A 21,600-nucleotide genomic window follows, 5' to 3' on the forward strand; every position below is an offset into this window, starting at 1 on the left:
CGAGTGATTTTCTCCTCCTTAAAGGAATCAAATGGAGAACGAGAGGGTTTTTCCCATTCTAAATTCATATTCCTTTTCTCTCTAATCACCCCTCTCCTCTGTCCACCCCTACCTGCACGGCACTTTATTATACCTCAAACACTTCCCTGATTTTTTTGGTCAGGTTTATTCCGGTCAGACCGTCTTTCACAGCTGAGCCAAGGACTGTGACTACAAATGTGAGAACACAGCCCAGTTGGGATGGAAACCCCTCTCCTGGAGTGAATGCGGTCCCACTTCCTGTGGGAGACCAGGAGAGGTCCTGTTAGGCAACCAAATATACTAATAACATGGGTTTTTTTAAAAAGTTCTTGGATCTATTACAATAACACAGCCTAAACGGTAATATTAGTTTCTGCTTTTTCATTTCTCTGCTTGAATCAAAGGCAGATTTTTTAATAATTCAGGGTTGTAACTCCATTACAACTCCAGGTTGTAACTCTGCAGTTCATCAAAAAGATAGACAAATGTGGATGTATAAACTCCATGGTAACAGTTAATAAGTTGACCTACTTAAAGTTTTCAAGGAAAAATTGTTAGGTTCATATGTGTGGTATTTGCAGATCATAGAATTTTACATTCTCAGCTCTCGTGCATTAAATAATCCCAAACTTTTTCTTCTGTGCGTCCCAGACACACCATGTTTCTATGATTAACTATAGCTACCATATCTTAATGAGCTAGAAATGTGAGTTTAATCTTCAAGGCATAAGCATAAGAATTTTAATGGTGTCTTTTATTTATACAGTACTTAATAAATATTTTGCAAGCTCTCCAAGTTGGAGGTTCAAAAACTGGACATGGTAAATAAAAGGATAAAGAAGTTTTGCTAACAATAATGACAGTTGGTAGATGTTATGACATTGAACAAACATATTAAAGTGTTTGGGAAACGCATGTTTATTATAATCTGCCATTAGCTGAAGGAAATTTGTTTGTCTTATTTAAATTGACCTTAAAGTGTCCTTATAACAATTACTTAACTCATATATTTCTCATCAAATGCCTTTTACAGGTTGCTTGCTTTCGGGGAGATAGTTTACTCTGTGGAGTAATTTTTTCTTTTTTTTTGCATGAACATAGTAATGCCTTATGTTTAGGCTTTGTTCTAGAAATACCACAGTCACGCTTACTATGACCTTGCAGGGTTTTCTTGTACTCACTTTATCTGCTTTGTGTTCATCAAGAGTGACAGCACTTGACTTTACACTCCTGTGTGTCCTCCTGCTTTGTTTCCCCTGTGACCTAGACACACCTCTGCAGTACAGTAGCCAGATTAGCAGGGCAGCCTGAAGTCATGAAGAACGAAAAGCTAGCTGGCCCTGCAATCCTAGCCATTTGGTTTCAATGTAATCTGGCCACTTGGGATCAGTTCAGTAAACAATTAAGCAAACAGACACTGACAAGATAATGTATTACCTTTCAATCCTCCCCTTCACAAGAAGAATCTACAGCATTCAGAATCCACACTATAACAGTGATTAGGTGCTGTGAGGCTCAAATGATATATATGCGACATTTCTCAAAATGTGATACAAAGACCAAATGTTACAGAATCTGAGTCTAAGTTCATGAAAAAGCTAGGAAAAGACCCAGGTGTGTAATATATATTTTCTTTATCCTAAGGGCAACAACAGATGAGCATCCCTACTTATTTTAACTATAAACTTTTATTCCCGGAGCTGATGGTGCCATATATCTTTATGTTGTTTTTTTCATAATTTGCTCTAAGCACTAGCTCATAAATTAGTGGAACTTAAACAAGTTATTATTATCACCAAATATCATTTCCTGGCATGTTTGGATTTTGAAAGATAACTTGTGACAATGGAAAGTCTTAATGCAAAGAGATTTTACACTGGCCAACTGCAATGCTATTTTGAAATAATAATGAAATCTTTGGCAGTAGCCTTCAAATTCAACCCCGCGGTATTCTAAGTCAAACCAGCTCTGCTAGGTAGCACTTGGAACTCTTAGATGAAGGGAGAAATGAACAATTTTCTTTTTAGCATCTGTGAATGGCCTTTCTCTAGATCAGCACTGTCCAATGAAACTTCGCACAATGATGGAAATGTTCTATAATCTGCACAACATGGTAGCCATGAGCCACATGTGGCTCTTGAATCCTGGAAATATGTCTAGCGTAACTGAAGAACAGAATTTGAAATTTTATTTAATTTTAATTAATTTAAACAGCCACATGGGGCTAGTGGCTACCATACTGGACTGTGCAGCTTTAAATTCTCTCCACCCATTTCCTGCAGAGATAGCACTTAGTGGCAATTATCCTTAATTAGAAGAAAGTGGAGATTGGCATTGATAGAACTAGGAATTAAGATTTCACTTTGTAACCCTGTTGTTACGAAAAAATAGTTGCAATTACTCTGAAGATGGTGTGTTATGCTGAAGTTCAACTCTATTCTAAAAATAATTTCCCTTTTTAATTTTCATATATCTGTAGCCACAAAAATAAGCATCACCCAGAGTTGTTTAGATGCTTGGCCCCATGTGTCTGTGTTCTTGAGCTTGTTTTATTATTTGCTCTTTTGCACATTATAGAATCATTCATTCTTAGAGTCTGTTTCTGCACTTTTCAGTATTTCAAAGTGAGGGAGATTTAGAGGGGCAGGAAGTTGATGATGAGGCACAAGCAGCCCCCCTACCTCTCCTGCACTCACAGAGACCCTATGAAAAGTCTGACAAGTGAGTGCCCCTCAAGGAGTGGCTGAAGCCTCTGCCTTTCTCGGGCCCTTCTTGTCTGGTTTCTTTCCCTTAGCCTTCAGCCCAGAACCTCCCACCTAGCCCAGCCCCTATGGATGAACAAATCCACTTAAAAAATAACCTACCTTTATTTTAGTAAAACCATTAGAATGGGATTTTATTTAACATCTACTATGTTGTTTCAATTTTTTAATTAAGTTGGCTTTCATTAAAGCCATCATTTTCACCTTTGAGAGAGACACTTTTTTTTTTTAACATCTTTATTGGAGTATACTTGCTTTACAATGGTGTGTTAGTTTCTGCTTTATAACAAAGTGAATCAGCTATACATATACATATATCCCCATGTCTCCTCCCTCTTGGGTCTATCTCCCACCCTCCCTATCCCACCCCTCTAGGTGGTCAAAAAGCACTGAGCTGATCTCCCTGTGCTATGCGGCTGCTTCCCACTAGCTATCGATTTTACATCTGGTAGTATATATAAGTCCATGCCATGCTCTCACTTCGTCCCAGCTTACCCTTCCCCCTCCCTGTGTCCTCAAGTCCATTCTCTACGTCTGGATCTTTATTCTTGCCCTGCCCCTAGTTTCTTCATAACCATTTTTTTTTTTTTAGATTCCATATATATGTATTAGCATACGGTATTTGTTTTTCTCTTTCTGACTTACTTCACTCTGTATGACAGACTCTAGGTCCATCCACCTCACTACAAATAACTCAATTTAGTTTCTTTTTGTGGCTGGGTAATATTCCATTGTATATATGTGCCACTTCTTTCTCCATTCATCTGTTGATGGACACTTAGGTTGCTTCCATGTCCTGGCTATTGTAAATAGAGCTGCAATGAGCACTGTGGTACATGACTCGTTTTGAATTATGGTTTTCTCAGGGTATATGCCCAGTAGTGGGATTGCTGGGTCGTATGGTAGCTCTAGAGGTTTTTTTGGTTTTTTTTAACACCTTTATTGGAGTATAATTGCTTTACAATGGTGTGTTAGTTTCTGCTTTGTAACAAAATGAATCAGTTATACATATACATATGTTCCCATATCTCTTCCCTCTTACATCTCCCTCCCTCCCACCCTTCCTATCCCACCCCTCTGAGTGGTCACAAACCACCTAGCTGATCTCCCTGTGCTATGTGGCTGCTTCCCACTAGCTATCTATTTTACGTTTGGTAGTGTATATATGTCCATGCCATTCTCTCACTTTGTCACAGCTTACCCTTCCCCCTCCCCATATCCTCAAGTCCATGCTCTAGTAGGTCTGTGTCTTTATTCCTATCTATAGTTTTTTAAGGAACCTCCATACTGTTCTCCATAGTGGCTGTATCAATTTACATTCCCACCAACACTGCAAGAGGGTTCCCTTTTCTCCACACCCTCTCTAGCATTTATCGTTTGTAGATTTTTTGATGATGGCCATTCTGACTGGTGTGAGGTGATACCTCATTGTAGTTTTAATTTGCATTTCTCTAATGATTAGTGATGTTGAGCATTCTTTCATGTGTTTGTTGGCAGTCTGTATATCTTCTTTGGAGAAATGTCTATTTAGGTCCTCTGCCCATTTTTGGATTGGGTTGTTTGTTTTTTTGATATTGAGCTGCATGAGCTGCTTGTAAGAGGAACACATTTTTAATTAGACTTTTTCTCAAGACACTGTCTCATATTTCTTAGGTGAGTGACCCTCCTTCACCTACGTATCCCAGCCTAAGTACCTGGGATACCTCTCCCCAGGCCAGAGCTCGCGGTCCTGGGCATTCACCTTCTCCGGGAAGGAGTCTCCCTAAATCAGTTATTTGAAAATTTGTCAAAGGTGTTTGTGCATACTAAAATATAAATTAAATTAACCCCCCAATTGTCTCTGCCCTTAAGGTGTTAACACTATAGGATAACATTTCCCAAATTAGTGTCCATTCCAGGAGGGGATGGAGATGCTTGAGTAAATTTAAGAACTATTCCATTTAACCACCACCCCACCACCCCGCCTTCTTTTTGAGATTTACGATGCACTATAGCATAGTAAAGTCTCTAAGATGAGATACGTATACTTATTTCACTTTTATATTGTTGATGTTTTTCAAAAAATTTTTCATACAAGACTTATAATATTTTTCAAACCATATGTCCTGAGTTATGAAATCAATTTAACAGGTTAGCATCAGCATTTTTTTTAATGAGATAGGACATATAATAGAATAGGAATTATCACTGTGAATCCCTCTTAGTGAGGGTTACTAGTGTTTGATCAAACGTTTGGTTCCCCCATGCATGCAAGTGCAAGGCCACGAGGCAGTGGTGAGTGGTGGTCAAGAGCACTACAGAAACAGGACCCCTGGGGTCCAATTCTAACTCTCCATATACAGTAAGCACTATATAAACTTGGTCATTATTCGTTTTTTTATTACATAAATTGTGTGTATACTGGATCATGATGTAAAATACTACCTCTGCAACTAGGCTTGAGAATCACTTTGGGAAACACCGGTCTAAGACAGGACTCCATGCTAAATGCTGAACCTGGGCAGTCTGCTGACCGAGCCCACAAGTTCAACAATTTCAGCTCCCATATTGCAATGCAATAGTGATACATAGATGGACATCTGCAGACCTGTGAGACTCAAACATTGTACAGCATTGCAGAAGTGTGGACATGAGCTGATGACAGTTGTTTTCTGTGTAAGATGAGGCCTGCTGAGTGAGAGGGGAGTCATTGCACATTTAGGCTGGACGAGACCTCACTGCTGCCAGCCTGTGGCCTCTGAAGGTTAATGCCCTTGGACAGGCAGCCTGGGGCCCAAAGAAACCCAAGTGTCCCAGAGGCTAAGAGCTCAGTCTTCCTTCCCTCCTGACCAGTTCCTAACTTCTGCATACTGGTTTGTAGCTAATAGTCACAAAAGTCTAAATAGGTATGTCCGTCCCATAAATCCCCCACTTTTTACTTCATTCTAAATTATTTGTTTTTCAAAATCACTTTCTGCCTGTTGATGCTTCATGATCTATTTTCAATATGATAAGTGGAAAACAATGTTGCTTCAAGAATTTCATATAAAAGGAGATGTCTTAAAATTGAGGCTGGGAGTCTCCCTGCCCCAACCCAGTGCAATCTGGAAAGTAAAACTAATTTCATTTTGGAAGCAGAGTTCAGTTTTTCTTAAAGGTCAAACTAAATGTGAGCAACCACTTGTCCATAGACTTTGTCAGTTAGAATAAAAAAGGCAACAGCTTGTCATCATGGTTACTTTTCTTCTTTAAAAAGTACAGAGGCTGTGTCTAACATACTAAAAATTCATAAGATATGCAGATTTTGCTCAAGCCTTCAGAATCATCCATATCCGAGGACAGTGATACAGACTCTATCTGTGGAATGCAAAGGAGTGAGATGAAGTGTCTTTGACAAAACATTGAAAGTCAGGTAATACTTTTAGGCTAATGTAGACAGAGCTTAAGAAGTAAAAAAAAGAGGAAGTAATTGTGATTAACTATGGCAGTAGTGGAAATTAGCCTGTAGTTTAAATGCTGTTATTTAACAATGAAGTAATTATAATGAATTATAGTGGTTTTCAACTGAATGTAAACATAAATGTCTCCAAAAATAGCATAGCCTTATTATTCATCAAATATTTCATTTATTAACAAAGTAGATATCTTCCTGGGTTTTTTTACACTTATGATGACTTAGCTGCCAAAGAAATATTTTAAATGGTAATAATTGGGAGTTTTAAAGCATAAATTAAAACTGACTGTACATAGCTAAAATAGGTGGTATATTTTTTTAAGTGGGCTGGTTAATAAAATAGTCTTCAAATTATTTTTTGTTCTATTGATTCATGAGTGAAAGGTGTTAATTAAGAGATATTGATACCATTGTAAAGCAATCCAAATAGAAATATAATTTTTTACTTAACTTGGAGTGTTTGTGAATTAGAATTCTGTAATGTAATTGTCCTGGAGTTTCAATGGGAATATATCTCCTGGAATTTCTAAGTTCTACTTTTCACTAAAACTTAAAGTGTATTTACATAGAAACACTAGTAACTAAAATATATCTACATGCAGTAGCAGGAATATTAATTTACGGGTGACAGTTTTTCTTCCTTGTGGTATTATGTTCCCGTGTAGCCTAGACTTCAAAAGTATGTCCTTTTGAAAAATTTGCCAGTCTTGTCGATGACAGCACAGTGTTTACAAGAACCATATGTATCTCCCTGTAATTTTAGCAGCTAATAGAATTGTTCTTGAGAAAGCTATCTTTTCTATGACATTTTGATTGGTGTTTTTCCATTTTAATCTGAGCTTATATGTGACATAAAAATTGATTATATGAAAAAGAGTGGGTAGCCATTTGTATACCAAAATTTTGATTGTATGATGAGAAAAATCTTAAGTAAACAACCTAACGTACCACCTAAAAGAATTAGAAAAAGAAGAATAAACAAAATTTTGATTATATATGTATGCATGTAAAAATAAAGACAAAAATTTTCCAGCAACTGATTTGGGGGAAGGATACCATTGTGGTCAAATAGTGGCACATCGTGTTTTTTTTAAGATCAGGCCACTGACCCAAGTGAGTGTTCACTTACAGAGCCATAAATTTGGCAATTCAGAAATGGTATTCTTTATTAGCTATTGGGCAATATTTGTGAAATCCCTAGAATGGTCCGGGCCCAGAATAACTTTTTTTTTTTTTTTTTTTTTGCGGTACGCGGGCCTCTCACTGTTGTGGCCTCTCCCGTTGCGGAGCACAGGCTCCGGACGCGCAGGCCCAGCGGCCATGGCTCACGGGCCCAGCCGCTCCGCGGCATGTGGGATCCTCCCAGACCGGGGCACGAACCCGTGTCCCCTGCATCAGCAGGCAGACTCTCAACCACTGCACCACCAGGGAAGCCCCAGAGTAACATTTTTTCACTGTTATGTTCCCCTTATTCATAACATAGGTTTTAACTCATGTCATCACATGGAAAATTAAAGAGGATTGTTTTGGATAACTGCTCCCCTACTGAGCATCTACGAGCTAGAAAAAGCCTTTGGAAGTCACATTATTTCTTAGAGTCTTGGTATGACCACAGTCATCACAGAGAGATGATGTGTAGACTCCATTCTACTTTTAGTCCATGAATATTTTACATTAGTTCTTGACATACTGTTTATCCAGGCTGACTTAACAGGACTCCGACATAGAACCTAGATTCACTTCAGTTTCATATAGCTCCTGGTTTGCTTGCTTGTTGCCTATTTACCTTGTTTTTCCAATTAAATCATTGGTGTTTTTGTGTGTAGAAATTACTATGCCTTTTTTTTTTTTTTTGGTATCCCACTGGGCTATCTGAGAACAGGAGTTAGCAAACTATTTTGAAAATAAAGTTTTATTGGAACACAGCTATGCCCATTGGTTATGTATTACCTGTGACTGTTTCTCCACTCCCACCACAGAGCTGAGTAGCAATTAAAACAGAATCCATGTGGCCCATAAAGCTGAAAATCTCTACTCTTTGGCCCTTTATAGAAAAAGTTTGTCAACCCCTGTTCATTTGTTACTCTTCCTATGGAATTCTTGAAGAAAATGTGAAAAAAATGGTCTATTACAAATTATATGTGGCTAATTGCTTTCTGTAGGGACAAATTTCATACCTGAATGACCAAATGGATGACAGCTCTCTTCCTATTTCACTGTCCATTGGCTATGAAAGAAGGTGGTATCAGCCTAGGCTTAGGTGTCATGTAGACCTGGGTCACTAGCTGTGTAACCTTAAATAAGTTACTTAATCCTCTTTAAGTCATTGTTTCCTCTTGTACAAAATGGGGATAAGTAAGGCACCTACTGTTGGGAGACAGTTCTCCATGTGCCCCATGCATTTCAACAGGTTTTTCAAAGAGAGGCACCGACTGACCTTTCAGTCTAAACTGTCTCTTTAAGGATGTTTGTGTAGTAAGTGGTCTTGGATGATAGACATAGTGTTGCCCTCAGAAGCCTAGAGCAGGCGTACTTATATCCAATATAATAGATTTAAGTTCTTGCAGCTGAGTTCCTCTCCATTAATGCTACTCACTGCATGTGCAGGAGTTACATGGCCCTCTTTTGATGCCCTACAGGAATTGGAGTTGGGGAACTAGTGCAAGGAAATGCTGATACTCTGGCTACTGCTTTTGCTGTGATAAAGTCCTTTGTCTCCGACCCAGAAGTCTTGCGTCTTCTGCCAGCAGCCAGGAAACTGTGGTAGGCTAACTTGTGCAAGTAAAATCTCAGCCCTTTCATAGTTCTTGGACAACTATTTTGTGAAGTTACTATGAGAATTGAATAAGGCAATGAATATAAAACATTTAACACAATGCCTGGCATGTAGTAAGTGCCCAATAAATGTTAGCTATTTATTATCTAGCTGGCTATTAACTCTACAGTGTGAAATTGAGTCTCAGTTTTGTGTGGGCAACTTCTATCTTAAGGTAGTGGTTTTTCAAGCTATAGGCCACCCGAGCAATGAGAAGTGTTAAGTAGGTTTATTTTTCTTTAATGAAACAGAAAATAGAATAGAATAGAATTATAAAATATCCAAGTGCAAAACATGTAGTAAGGATAAATATTGATGTGTAAAACTTGTAATTTCTGTTATATACATGTATATCTGTATACAAGGTTGTGATAGAAAATATATTTTTTACTGTCACACACAGTCAAAAATGTCGGGAAGCCACTGCTGCCCTAATACATAGATGAGGCTGTTCAGAAAAATTTTTGTTCGTGATAGCATAGAATTCCTTTCTTTGTTCTTTTTCCCGAAAAGGGGTAAAGAGTCACCATCAGTCATCTGAGAAAAAATGACCAGAGATTCAGTGTGTTTACCCTCTGCATACCATGTGGCTCATTTTGCCCATGATTAGAAGAAAATGAATATAAGCACCCAGATTATTTTCAGAAGAAAAGGATATTTTTATATTAGCAGTGTCCAACAGAACTTGCTATGGTGTTGGAAATATTCTGTCTCTGAACTGTTCAGTACAGCAGCCACTAGCTACCGAGCACTTGAAAGTGCAGCTGGGGAACTGGACTTTTAACTAAAACGATTTCAAATTTGGATTAGTTTAAGTTTAAATAGCCACGTGTGGTTATTGGACAGCGTGGCTTTTGCTTGAACACCCAGCTCTGGTTTTCTCACAGCTGACTGCATGATTTGTCTTTTATTAAGTCCTAAGGGACAGCACCCTCCCCTTGGGTTGTTCAAACAACCACTGACTTTTGCCCATGGAGGGCTTGGGCAGACATTGGGGTGAAGAAGTGCTTAATGAGCTGCTGACTTGACCACAAGTCAGGGGAAAATGGCAAAGAGCCAGAGGGCAGAGGTTCTCAACCCTGGCTGTGCAATAGAATCATCTGAAAATCTGTAAAAATCCAGGCTGCACCCCAGATCAGTTAAATCAGACATTTTCACAAAGCTCACTGGGTGTTCTATCATACTCTGTTAGCTGGGCAGCATCACAGGTGGGCAAGGCAATCCATGTACTTTGCTGATGCACTACCAGAGTATCACAGGCATGCCCAGGATCAGATGGACAGCGGAATGGACACATGAAAGACAGTGAACCCCTCTTATTTAAACAGAAAGACTCCAATTTACCTTTGGTTTTGGGAGCTGAGCTTTTTTCCCACCTGATTGCCGTGGCAACAGGGGCCCCCTTGTTCAGTGGTGCCAAAGTACAAATTCGTGTATGGCAGGGTTGAGCTTCAAAGAAGGAAAAGTACAGGCTTTTATTGACCAACTCACACGTCCAGTGTTTTCCATTTGTGTATTCGGCACACGTATATGGAGTCCCTACTGGGTGTTGGAGATATGCTGTTCTTGCTCAGTCTAGTTGGGGAGACCAACAGTCATCATACAGTAGGGTGTAAGCTAGTAATAGGAGAATCATAGGGTGCCTTGAGAGCACCCCAGAGGAGACACTGGGGGGGCTTCCCAGAGGTGGTGACACCCAAGCTGAGCCTTGAAGGATCAGAAGGAGTAGTCACGGGAAGAGGGGGAAATGAAAAACAAGAGCAGATACAGCTTGGGAGGAGGCCCTGACCGACATTTTCCATCCCTTCAGGACTGACCACTGTAAGATATCTGCCTCCTGGCGAAGACCCTCCCTGCCCTTTTAGCAAACTTCATGGGATATCCTTGTCTTAACTGGCCTTTTTCATTTATTCATTCATTCATTCATGCATTCATTCAACAAGTGTGATTTATTGAGTCATTGCTATGTGCAGACATGATGTAGGTGCTGGTGATAGAGCAGTGAACAAACAGACAACATTCCTGCCCTCAGGGAGCTTTGTATTCTAGTGGAGAAGACCTACCAAAAACATACAGGGAAATAGTACAGTGTATGGCTAATGTGCTAGGGAGAAAAATAAGTTATGGTAAGGAAGTTGGAGATACTGGAAAATGTACTCTGTGAACCAGAAGTTTCATTGTGTCCCTCTGCAAACTTAGTAGCAGTTCCTGCCACTTTTCGAAGACTGGACTTGGGTTCTGCAGTCATTTTCCCTCCTTTGTTCAAGCCTGGCCATCCACCTATGTCCCTAACCCCATGTCCTTCTGCCTCCTGTAGGACCATAACTTGTGCTGACATGACTTCCCATACCTACCTCCCCACCCATATGTGTCATATCTTGTATCTTCACTCCCTCTTAGCGTTTTCGCTTCCGGTCCTCTGTTGATTTTCCTCCACTCTTTTTCTCTTCACCCCAGGGGATCCATGGTTAATAAAGTTGTCCACCTTTTGGCTGATTGCTCTGTCACCCTCCTCTATGGGTCACTGCATGAAAAGGCTTGTCATCCTCAACTTTGAGGCTAAATGTGGTAAACCACCTCTCACCCTTTCTCATCACTACTCCCCATCCAGCTCCCAGTCACTTTCGTTTGTTTCTTGAAGAACTGAAGACCTGGTCTTCCCGTACCTCCCTTTCCTGACTCTTGTCATCATAACCCTTAGTCAGATCATCTAGGTGGCATCCTAGATGATCTGACCATGAATCTGGCCTCAAAATCATTAGAAACCTCCTCAGTGAGTTCTCTGGCACTAAACCACAGCTACTCACTCTCAACCCTCCACCCAGATCCTCATCCAGCTGGTACTTTTTCACCTCAGAAATTTTAACCTCGGTGTCTTATTCTCTGAACATAGCTATGTATCCTTCCAACTCTTTCATACCCTACTTCTCTACCACTTTATCTTCATTAAGATGTCATCTCTTGACTTGTTCAATTTCCCGAAGTCTTCTTTATACATGCAAATCTATTCATACCCATCTTCATTTCCTTTCCTCAGAGGATGTGGTATCCATTTTTCCCCATGTTTAAGGTTAGCCCATTACTTGAACCCCGAATGCCATCTCCTCATGCCTTCTTTGGAACCTTTGCTCTATTAATATTCCTCTCTCTTCTGTGGTCTTGCATCTCTCTCTGCTCTTTACTGGCTCCATCTCATCAGCCAAGTGTCACTGGCTGCTTCCTATCAGCCAAGTGTTTGCAGGTTTCTTCCATCCTAAAAAGTAATTCTCCTGGGTTAAATAAATTAAGGTAGATCTCTGCAATAGAATACTATGCAGTTATCTGAAATATTGATGGCGGAGTATGTATCTCGCATGGAAAAGTGATCACAAAAATAAGTGGAAAAAGTATTAAAATAGCTTTATCAAGTGAATTTCTTTTTTATATTTTATTTACTTATATATTTTATTTTAAGTGTGGTAAAAAAAACATAAGATAAAATTTACCATCTTAGCTATTTTTAAATATACAGTTCAGGGGTGTTAAGTATATTTACATTGTTGTACAGCCAATCTCAAAAATCTTATCATCTTACAAAACTGAAACTCTGTACCCATTAAACAATAGCTCCCTGTTTCCCCTTCCTCCCCCAGCCCTTGGCCACTGCCATTGACTTATGTCTCTATGAATTTGGCTACTCTAGGTACATCATATAAGTGGACTCATACAGTATTTGTCCTTTTATGATTGGCTTATTTCACTTAGCACAATGTCCTGATGGTTTATCCATGTTGTAGCATGTCAGAATTTTCTCTTTAAGGCTAAATAATATTCCATTGTGGGTATATATCACATTTTAAATAATTTCATTTTTGAAGAAAAATATATTTGTTAGCATAGGTACATATATATAATATATAAACACACATACACATATATAAAAGATTGTACATGAAAATGTTAACAGTGGTTATTTCTAAACTGTGGGATTTCAAATACTTTTCATCTTCTTTTTCCTGATGTGTACCTTCTACAGTATTTGCAATGAGCACACTTCCCTGGTGTAAATGCCAAACGAGGAACCAGACATTCTGCGGCTCTGCATCAGCTACAGCGTAGTCATCCCTGTGCCAGGCACCTGCCCTCCTCCTCAGCTCATCCTTCACCACTCACTGCCTTACCCATTGCGCTCTGAGCACCACAAAACTCTGGTCCCTGTACGCACAGGGCTTGGATGCCTTGGTTGCTTGCCCCACGCACGCCACCACAGCTGCATGGGAAGACTCCGCGCCCCTGAAGACTCAGCCCAGGGTCATTTCCTCCTTGCTTGCCCTCCCCCTGCCCTACGTGCTGGGTTAGCTTCCTCCTTTCAAAGCTCCCTAATCCCTGTACCAATCTGGTGCTGCACTTGTTTCCTGATTGTCTGTGAGCGGCCTGGGGGCAGGGGACTGTGTAGTCATCCTTGTATTTGCAGCCCGTAGCTCAGAGCCTGGGTAACAAAGCTGGGCAGCTTGGGGAGCCACTGGTTGTTCAGAGGGGCTGGCTCACTGGGTGCTCAGAAGTGAGGCTGGAAGAGGAAGTGGAGGACCTGCCCCAAGGCCCTTCATTCCACTACACCCTGCTGCCCCTTGCGTGAGCAGTGTGAAGATGTGAAAATACTTTACATTTTACTAAAAATAAATCAGATATTAAAATTAGTTGAAGTACTACGTTTCTATCTTAATGATACTGGTGAACTCTGGCCCCTGTCCTTGGTCACATGGGCCACACCTGGTCTCCTGTTGTGTTGGGCTCATAACACACATTTGGTAAATACCTGTCAACCTCCTTAATGACCCTAGTAGCTCCTTGTAATCAAACCTCTCTTCCGTACATTTAGCTACTTTGACAGGCTGGGATAGGGGTTATATAGGGGCATGGGAGGCCTTTACTGTCACCCTCCAAGTCATGTGATAGTGACTAGCTACCTACACTACATGTATGGTTGATCCCAATCAGGATCCTTTTGAGAAATAAAAAAGAAGCAAAAAGATCTACTACTGGCATGGCTTGAGTGCTGTGTTTAAGCATCCTGTGGGTAAAAGCAACTAATGAATCCTTGCTGCCCTTGATGTTGCCAGTTAAGCCTGGACCAAGAGGGGCTTAAAGTCATATGGTGAGTAATAGTAGTTCACTCTGAAAGCTGTAATGGGCCAAGTGTGGTAAAACAAGTTTTGCAGACCAGTACAGTTAGGTAGTGTGGGACAATTCTCTTACATATAAAAAAAGGATTCTAGGCCTCCTTTAGGGAGCATTAAAAGAGCAGAAGGAAAAATGAAAAATAGTTTTAATTACTGTGGAACTGAATCATTTGGGGTCATCTTCAGCATCTCAGACCACAAGGATTTATCTTGGTTTTCCTTGAGAACAGTGGCCCAATGTAAGTGATTCACCCAAAGTATCTGAAATATTTTTAGCAAAAATTATTGATGACAGGACATTTAATGTTTGAAATGATAGGTTTTTCAGCTGTTGAAATGATATGTAGTTTATTGGCATAGGTGGTCTGTGCTGTTTGCATCAGAATCACAATAGCTTAGTTTAATGTTTCCCATTTACCGAGATCAGACTCTTTTTGTAGAGTTTGGTTAGATTAGATAGTCCTGGTTATGATATTGTTGTTTTGTTTTCTTTCTTTTTTTTTTTAATATTCATTTATTTATTTGGTTGCCCTGGGTCTTAGTTGCAGCAGGCGGGCTCCTTAGTTGCGGCTCGCAGACTCCTTAGTTGTGGCTCTCAGTCTCCTTAGTTGTGGCATGCGAACTCTTAGTTGCAGCATGCACATGGGATCTAGTTCCCTGACCAGGGATCGAACCTGGGCCTCCTGCATTGGGAGTGTGGAGTCTTAACCACTGCGCCACCAGGGAAGTCCCTGTTTTGTTTTCTTTTGTTTTTCCCAGTAGGCCAGAAAAGGAAGTAGCAACATTACTCAGAATAAGAATTAGACTTGGAGATGTAAATGTCAGCATTTAAGCTCTGGCCTGACCACCCTCTAGGTGGCTGTGTGCTTGAATAAGTTATTTAATTTATGGAAGCCTAGAGTTTCTGTTGTTCATCAGTAAAATGTGGGTTTGTCTGTCTTGCTCACTAGACTGTAAGCTTCTTCAGAGTAGGGGTGGTGTGGCTCAACCATCATTGGAAACTTGATACATGGGATGAGGCCTGGCAGGTAAGAACTCTATAAATATTTGTCAGGTAAAGCAGATTCATCTTACTTACTTTATAGGTTGTTTGAAAGAGCAGGTAGGATGAGCAGCAGTGGAGTATAGTGCTCAGAGCTCAGCCCCTGGGTCCCAATCCTGGCTCCAGCAAGTGATGGTGGTTGAGTGACTATTCTCTGGGCATCTGTGAAAGTGGATGGTGGTACCTACCTCCTAGGGTTGTATTAGATGTGCCTGTGCACAGTAATTGCTATATACATACCAGCTATTGATGTAACATGTGAATGGGTTTTAAAAATTGCTATTCACATAAAGGTAGTACTTTTCATTGATGTCTTACCAAGTGTTGGACACACTGAAATACTTCCAGTACTGGGTCTTTTCTTATCTTAACTAGTGGTAATTCAGTTCCGTTTTACATTTTCTAAAGCCCTCTTACAGTGTCTTTCACCTGGACCCTTTTAGTGACACCCATGACCACCTGAATGCAAAGTGTAAGTTCAGAGAAGGCCTGACCTTGGCTGCCCTGGCCTGGCACTGCTGCCTGCTCTCTTTTTCCACTGTTTGCTATGTAGAAATAACTCTGGTCAATTCCCAGGCAGTAAAGATTGTTAAGATTATGCTAAATAATTCTGATTTCATATGTGCAGACACTGTAGTAGTTTCCACTCTGGTTTCCCTGCCTCCTGCCTCTTGGCCACTAGAGCCTCATGTGCGCAGTGCTGTCTGCCTCATCTTGCCGTTATTTCACTCTCGTAAGGTCTCCCCAGCCCAGGAACCCTCTTGAGATAGTATCTTATTATAGGACCAAATCCAAGCTACCAGTGTTGCCTTTCAAGGCCATGCATAATCTGAGCCCTTTTTTAAAAAAATTTCTTTACTTTATTTATTTATTTTTGGCTGTGTTGGGTCTTGGTTGCTGTGCACGGGCTTTCTCTAGTTGAGGCGAGCGGGGACTATTTGCTGTGGTGCTCAGGCTTATTGCTGTGGCTTCTCTTGTTGCGGAGCACGGGCTCTAGGCGCGCGGGCTCAGTAGTTGTGGCATGCGGGCTCTAGAGCGCAGGCTCAGTAGTTGTGGCACACGGGCTTAGTTGCTCCGTGGCATGTGGGATCTTCCCAGCTCAGGGCTCAAACCCGTGTCCCCTGCATTGGCAGGTGGATTCTTAACCACTGCACCACCAGGGAGGTCCCCTCTGAGCCCATTTTATCTGTCCATGTTTTACTTCCAATTCCTCTCTAATGTAGACTTTTACTGCCCACTGACTTGGGTGTAGTCTTGTCTTTCTGTCATTTTCATGATTCCCCACACTGAAATGACCTCCCTGCCCGTTCTATTTATGTACATTTGCCCATGGATTTAAGACCCCCCTTTTTCATAAACCCTATCTCTTCCTGAACATTAACTGGCTTCTCCTGTATTTTTACATTTGGTTATATTTAATATAGAGCTTTCTTAGGTGCCATTTTGAAAATTAGTATCTTCTCATTAATGACTCAGATGTTAACTTGATAATATTAAAATTATTATAAGCTTACCAGTTACACATTCAGGAAAATTGTACTAGTTTCTTAGTAGGGTAAGTTTTAAAAAATTTAACTTTTTCCTCTTGGCAGCTGTAATTACACCGCACTGCCTATAAATAAAGCCCTGGAGTCCAGACCATATGCAGTAAAACAAAATAATATAGTTGAGCAAGGCAGGGCTACTATTGCTAGTATGGGACTCATAAGTCTCTATTTCTTGACTTTTATAATACATGAGACTTTGGCTGTTTCCGTATATCAACATTTCTTCACTATTAAACCATGGATAGGCAATAGAATGAAGAGCCAGTACCCTGATATCATTTAAGGACATAGTAGGAATTCAATAACTGTTGTGGACAGATTAGTTTGTGGCTTATTTTTGGCTCCTCAGTGATTTAGTCTGATTTGTACATGTCAGTTCACTTTTCTGTACTAATTTAGTAGATGCTCTAAAATATTAGAATTTTATTAAACTTAAGATATAATGGACTTCCCTGGTGGCACAGTGGTTAAGAATCTGCATGCCAATGCAGGGGACATGGGTTCGAGCCCTGGTCTGGGAAGATCCCACGTGCCGTGGAGCAAGTAAGCCCGTGAGCCATAACTACTGAAACCCACATGCCTAGAGCCCGTGCTCCACAACAAGAGAAGCCACCGCAATGAGAAGCCCGTGCACCGCAACAAAGAGTAGCCCCCGCTCGCCGCAACTAGAGAAAGCCTGCGTGCAGCAACGAAGACCCAACGCAGCCAAAAATAAATAAATAAATAATAAAATAAAAGATATAATGAAATACAATTTTATTGCTAGAGTACAAACATACTACATATGTCATAAGAATCAGTTTCATCTTCCTTCCTTTCTTCCTCCCTCTCTTCCTTCTTTTTCTTCTTTTCTTTCACATCAATGGGCATCTGAAATGCAGAGAGCATTGGGCTAGAAGGAGCTGTGTGAACAAGTGGATGAGTAAAACATTGCCTTCTCCCACTAAGAAGTCACAGCCTAACACTGGAGACATGTGTGAATAACTATGGTCAAACGATAATATGAGATTGAATTAAATAAGCATAAATAATTGCATACTCATACTGGGTAAATACAGAGAAAGAAGGTGAAGCTTAGAAAGTACAATGTATAAACATAGTAAATCATACTAAGTTTCCAGTATGAGCTAAGCTCTGTGCTAGGTCATAATTATGTTACTATATCCTCACAACAAATATTTGAGGTAGATATTTTAATCTACTTTTCAGAAATAAATAAATGGGAGCACACTGTGAAAGAGGCGGAGCTGTGATTCAAATCTAGCCCACTGTTTTACCATACCAGCCTGTCTTTATGCCAGTATAAAAATAAAGTTTAACGTGTAAATAAGGTTTTGATGGGTACTTCAAAATAACCACAAAGCTTTGCAGAGGTTGGCATTTCCCCAGAGGAAATTAGCCAGGACAAAAGGGAATAAAGTACGTAACATATAATGCACAAGGGGAAAAAAAAAAACCCTTTAAAGAAAATACCCTTCAGTTTTGAAGCCTCCCAAGTAGTGAATGATAATCTCTTCTTTATTAATTTGACCACTAAAAGAACAGGTAGAGATATTGAATGATTATTTTGTGAACCTTCAAATAAAACTAACTTTCTTTAGGGTTATTACGTAGATTGCAAAGAGGACTTAGGCACAGTTTTTTTTGTTTTTTTTTGTTTTTGCGGTACGCGGGCCTCTCACTGTTGTGGCCTCTCCCGTTGCGGAGCACAGGCTCAGTGGCCATGGCTCACGGGCCCAGCCGCTCCGCGGCATGTGGGATCTTCCCGGACCGGGGCACGAACCCGTGTCCCCTGCATCGGCAGGCGGACTCTCAACCACTGCGCCACCAGGGAAGCCCAGGCACAATTTTTATATGTAGTTATGTATTACAGCAGTTATTCCAGTTGAACATTAAAAACACTGTCAAATTCCAAATTAATCCCCTTGAGTTATTTTCTGTTGAATTCTATGATATCTCTAAATTAATTTGGCGAGAATGGCTTTCTTCACAGCATTCTAATTAACCCTCCAGGAGCATTTATTCAAGTTTTTTTTGTGTCTCTCAGAGTTTTGTGGGTTTTTTCATGTACATTTTTCATTACAGATAGTCCTAGATATTTCATGGGTTTTGTTGCTATTGTAAAGCTATTGTTTCTATTTTTTTCCTGTATAATTAAAAGCTGTTTAAATTTTCATCTTTTATCCAACCCTTTATATGAACACTCATTAATTCCAATAATATTTTAATCGTCTCTGGTCTTACAGTTGCAGATAATAATTCCATTTCTGTATTTCTTATAACTAGACCCCTTATTTCTGTTTCTTTTTTATTGAATTGGTAAAACCTGCCCTAACAGTGTTAATAGTTGTTAAAAAAAAAAATTCAGCTGAGTAAAATGTAAAGATCTTACTGGCTTTATTTAACGACTCGTGAATTGGGCAGCATCCCATCTAGCAGATAGAAAGGAGTTCCGAGAAGCTGTAGAAAATGGAAGACTTTTATAGGCAGAAGGAGGCGGGGCAAGGAATTTATTCTAGCAAAGAGTGGATTTTTTTCAGGCAGTATCCCCTTCCTTTAGGGGAAGACAGGGGTCTCTCAAGCAGATTACCTCATTAGTGCTGACCAAGTAATTTCAGACCGACTGGTTACATCCCGGGAGAGGCTAGAACAGCAGTTAGGTTAGGTATTAACTCTTGGTTTGGTGATGTGGGCTTAGTACAAGTGACTCCATTTGGGGACTGTTGTCTCATTGAACATAATCATGGTAATCTATTCATTCATCTTAGTTTCGTTTCATCAGAAAGCTCTCTTTTTACACCAAAAAAATGATATTGGCTGATGGTAATAATGAGAGATACTTATTATAAAACCCTTCTATTCCTGGTTTCCCAGATATTTTTCAAGGAATGAGCACTGAATTTGGTCAAATGCCTTTTCAACATCCTCGTAGGGTTTCTTTTAGTTGACTTATTATTGTGTTATCTTCATAATAATAATTATATATTTCCTGGGATAAACTCTCCTATGCCATGGTTTATTTTTTTTTTAGTATACTGTTGACTTTATGTGCTGTTTTCTATTTAGGACTTTTTACTCATGTTATTCATCAGCATTATTCATACTCATAAGTATGCATATTATATACAGTTGCATTTGGGGATCACATTGTACATATGCTTTTGTATCCTGAATTTTATACTTATATACCATAGCATTTTCCTATGGCATTAGAAATTCTTCAAAACATATTTCAATGTCTGTACAATATATTATGGGTTATTTTAACTTCCTTAATCTTCCTGTTTTTTTATTTGCTTCAAGTTTTTCTAATTTTTTACTGCTATAAATAATGCAGGGATGAACATTTTTATATATAAAAGTTTGTTCGTATTGCTGATTGTTTCTGTAGTGTATTAGTTTCCAAGGGCTACCACAACAGATTACACAAACTTAGTAGCTTAACACAGCAGAAGTTCTGTCATAGTTCTGGAGACCAGAAATTCAAAACCAAGCTGTTGGCAGGGCCATGCTCCCTTTGAAGGCTCTATAGGGAGAGGGAGAATGATTCCTTGCTTCTTCCATCTTCTGGTGGCTCCTGACATTCCTTGGATTGTGGCAACGTCACTCCAATCTCTGCCTGTCTTCACATGGCCTTTTTCTCTATGTGTGTCTCTCTGTGTCCTCTCCTTTTCTTATAAGGACACCAGTCATTGAATTTAGGGCCTACCTTAAACCCATGATTATTTCTTTTAAGATACTTTGTTAATTATATCTGCATAGGCCCTGTTTTCAAATAAGGTTATGTTCACAGGTAACGAGGGGTAGGACTTGGACATATCTTACTTGAGAGAGACAGTATTTAACCCACTACACTTTCTGTGAGTAGAAATACAAAGGCAAAGGATAGGAACCTTCTTAGCCTCTTGATACTTATTTCCAAATTGTTTTCTGAAGTGTGTAAAAGGGCCTGGTTCATCAGCCGTGTAAAGAGCACTCGTTTTTCTACATCTTCACCTGCATTAAGTATTTTTTTAAACAGATGTTTATTGAGTTCTCACTTGGTGCTCACATTGTTTATCTAAAGATCGCCATGTGCATCTTCTTTTTTATTTTGGCCACTCCACGGCATGTGGGATCTAGTTCCCCAACCAGGGATTGAACCCGCACCCCCCTGCATTGGAAGAGCGGAGTCTTAACCACTGGACCGCCAGGGAAGTCCCTAAGTATTACCATTAAAAAAAAAACTTTGTCTTTTGGATAGAGTAAAAATGGAAACTGATTTTTAAAATTTCATTTCATCAATTGCTCGTAAAGTTGACAATATTCTGTGTACTTAATATGAACATTTGTTTTTCTGTAATGTCTTTGTTCATGTATTTTGCCCATTTTTCTTTTGATGCATTTGTTGTTTTCTTATTGACACAGTCATTATATATGAAGAATATTATCCCTTTGTTGTATTGCTTATAAATGTTTTCCCAGTTTGTCATTTACCTTTTAATTTTACAGAAGTTTAGCCTTATGTGGTTAAGGATATCTATATTTTCTTTGTGGTCTCTTCCTTTTTTTCTAAACTTCAGAAAATGCTTCCCTATCCAGACATTAGCTGAATATTAGCTAATGTTTAATTAATATTAGCTAAGATTTCTAGTCATGTTATAGTTTCAAGTTTTATATTTTACTCTTTATTTCACCTGGATTATGTGTATGATATGAGATAAGTATCTAAATAGATGGAGTTTTTTTCCCCCATTTTAAAGTTGATTTTCCCAGCACATGTATTAAATAATTTGTGTATTCCCCGTTAATTCCTTAAAAGCTGCGGTTCTCAGCCAGAGG

The 21,600-nt window shown here is 39.6% G+C and overlaps 1 protein-coding gene across 1 annotated transcript in view; it reads left to right on the forward strand.

Moving 5' to 3' along the window:
* Nucleotides 1-21,600, forward strand: part of TMEM150C (transmembrane protein 150C) — a 93,814-nt gene that overhangs the window by 787 nt on the left and 71,427 nt on the right. The gene's annotated exons all lie outside the window — the stretch shown is intronic.

This window comes from Mesoplodon mirus (assembly GCF_964341445.2).
Source record: "Mesoplodon mirus genome assembly, chromosome: 2".
Taxonomy (NCBI): Eukaryota; Metazoa; Chordata; class Mammalia; order Artiodactyla; family Ziphiidae; genus Mesoplodon; species Mesoplodon mirus.